Source organism: Eurytemora carolleeae, unplaced genomic scaffold (genome assembly GCF_000591075.1).
Source record: "Eurytemora carolleeae unplaced genomic scaffold, Eaff_2.0 scaffold308, whole genome shotgun sequence".
NCBI classification, from domain to species: domain Eukaryota; kingdom Metazoa; phylum Arthropoda; class Copepoda; order Calanoida; family Temoridae; genus Eurytemora; species Eurytemora carolleeae.
The window spans coordinates 314,517-317,594 of record NW_019396484.1 but is presented as its reverse complement, the minus strand read 5'-3'; positions in this window follow the sequence as shown (position 1 = coordinate 317,594).

Genomic DNA, 3,078 nt, shown 5'->3' with positions numbered 1-3,078 from the left:
TTACTTGTAACCTTAGCAAAAAATTATTTATGCAAAGCTAACATTTTTACCTGCAGGTTGCAGGCTGCAGTACAGCTTGAACACGGCATACCTGCAGGCTGCAGTACACCTTGAACACAACATATCTGCAGGCTGCAGTACAGCTTGAACACAACATACCTGCAGGCTGCAGTACAGCTTGAACACAACATACCTGCAGGCTGCAGTACAGCTTGAACACAACATACCTGCAGGCTGCAGTACAGCTTGAAAACAACATAGATCAGATAAAGGTTTCAAGGGTGCAGTTATAAATCGGACATTGACATTTCTGCACGGAGTGTGATTTGAAGTTACGCTTACAGTCTTAAAGGTATTCTTTTATTTGTTCATAACTCTGTAATCTGTATAGAATGTTGGATGGAGGACGGAGATACGGAGATAAGCCTTCAGGTTCAGTGTTCAGGTTCCGGAGTAATCATGGATACTTCTCTCAACTAGGTTAGGGTTCAGGTTCAGGAGTAATCATGGATACTTATCTAACATATAGGTTCAGGTTCAGACCAGGAGAAATAAGGAATATTTCTCTCAATTGTAGTATTGTTGGGGCATTCTAAGAATAAATTTCGAACAGTGTAAATTGTAAATTTACACCAAGAAAAAAAGCCAAACCGATTTATTAGTCTTATGCAAATAAAATTTTTAGCAAAAATATTGAAAAAAAAAAAATTTTGGTTGTTTAAGGCGACTGAGCTATTTCTCAAACTCAACCTTATCTTTTGCGGCCTAATGATGCATGTCAAACTTTGACAGTATTAAAAGTATAAACTTGTAATAGAATTCGTAGTTTAAAGAATCAATGGTTTGATATGAGCTATTAAAAAATCAGATTTTATGACAAGAACTTATTTTCTTCTAGGAAAATGACGAAAAAGGAGGAAATTTCAAATTAAAAATTATATGATTGATTTCCAATATGTTCAGAGCAAATTAGGTTTGTAACAAATTGACTTGCTGGTGGAATGCTTCATATCAAAGAATTATAATGTAAAGATAGTTATTTCAGAGGTGTACACATTTTTTGTACCGCAGTGTACTGTCTCTGGGCTATAAAGTAAACAAAAGACGGATGTCACAGCTTGACATGGGATCCATCTTCACTTAAAAAAATCAATGAAATATTCTGGTCATAGAAAATTAGTATGTGAATTATTAAAATTATCAATATTAAATGATTTTGTTCTTCTCGGATACTAGACGAACACTGATCCATCAATTCTTGTTTACAAATTCCACCCAGAGAGAACTGGTTTCAATATGTACACAGAGTATACACAACCGCAATTGACTTTCCTTGCATTATACCCTTGGCTCGATTCAAATGGGTACTTTTGATCAATAATGTGGAAGATATTGTCAATTCTCCAGGTTTTAAAATGTTTATTTCTGATAATTCCAATATTTTTTTCCTGCACATTAAATGCGCAAGTCACTTTAGCAAAGAAACAACAAAAAATATCAGTTTACGAAATTTAAAAATTGCTGTCTAATTGCTGTCTAGAGGAGCACTGATTCATTTATTCTTGTTTACAAATACCGCCCAGAGAGAACTGGTTTCAATGTGTACGCACTACTTAGAGAATACGCAACCGCAATTAACTTTCCTTGCCTTATTACCTTGCTTGATATCAAGCTGTAATTTAAGGCATGATAGACTATAAATCATTGAGATATAGCTAGGGATGTTTTCATATTTTTGAAAAACAATCGTTTCGTAATGAAAACGACGACGAAAAATCGGAAAACGATCGTTTTTTTAAAAGTTCGTTTTTTAAAATGGTCGTTTTCAAAACGATCGTTTTTATAAAACTCGTCGTTTTGTTAACGATCTTAATCACAACCCTTGGTTGACAATCGTTAACGAAGAACCTTCGTTAACGATTTTAAACGACGACCCTTGGTTAACAATCGTTAACGATCGTTATCGACAACCCTTCGTTAACGATCGTTAACGACGACCCTTCGTTAACGAAGAAAGGAAACCGACCTAAAGGGCATCGTGGTACTTATCATTGAGTAGTTAAAATAAAATATCAAGAAGTTTTAGCTCCCCCACAACTGTCAAACTTCATGAAAGACGACATTCAACAAAGTTTACCGTCCGACGACCGTTCGTTAACGATCGTTAACATAATTGTCAATAAAACTTTTTTCAAAAACGATTGTTTTAATAAAAACAATCGTACAAAAAACGGTCGCAAATTGTTTTTTATAAAAACTATCGTTTTCAAAATCGATCGTTATTCGTTTTCTAAAAGCGTTTAACGATCGTTTTCAAAATCGATTAACAACTCTAGATATAGCCACACGAGCTTTGGTTTCAGATTTATTTTACACTAAAGTATGTAAAATATGTCAAAATAAATATATAATAACAATAACAATAAATGTTATCGTAATTGAATAGCGGAGGAAGAAATTCAGAAAATAATTAGCTTTTTTTAATTTGATAACTTTTGTTTCCGAATTTGTGACAAACTGTGAAAATAAAGTTTTCATACATTTCTAACTACAACAAAAAGTAAATGTTGCAAAAGAAAGGTTTATTTCCAAATTGAAATACCCTGGACTATGTGAATGGGTAAATTTAATGTTTACGGAGCAGGCAATGAACGAACCATTCATGTGAAATTTTTAAAAACGAAAAACTTAAAGACGATATATTTTTTTTAACGCTATCTCTGCTGGGGTACTTGAAAACCAGGATATGGGGGGGGGTCTTTAAATTCCATGTTTGATGTCTAAATATGACAAACGATACATCATTGTAAAGCTCTTGTGCTCTACTTTTAGAATCTGCAAAATAATTTGAAAATTTGCAAAAATTGAATTTTTCACGCAAAATTCAGTTATATATTTATTTTTGAAAAGCCCTTGACCATGCCATTTCAAATATGCAAAAAATTTTGCAAAATTTTAAATAACCTGATTTTTAGTCAAAAAAAACTAAAAATGTGCAAATTTCCTTTGACAGGTTGTTTGCAAAAAAATTCCTGCAACGTGAAATTAAAAGACGGATTACACAAATTATAGATTAAT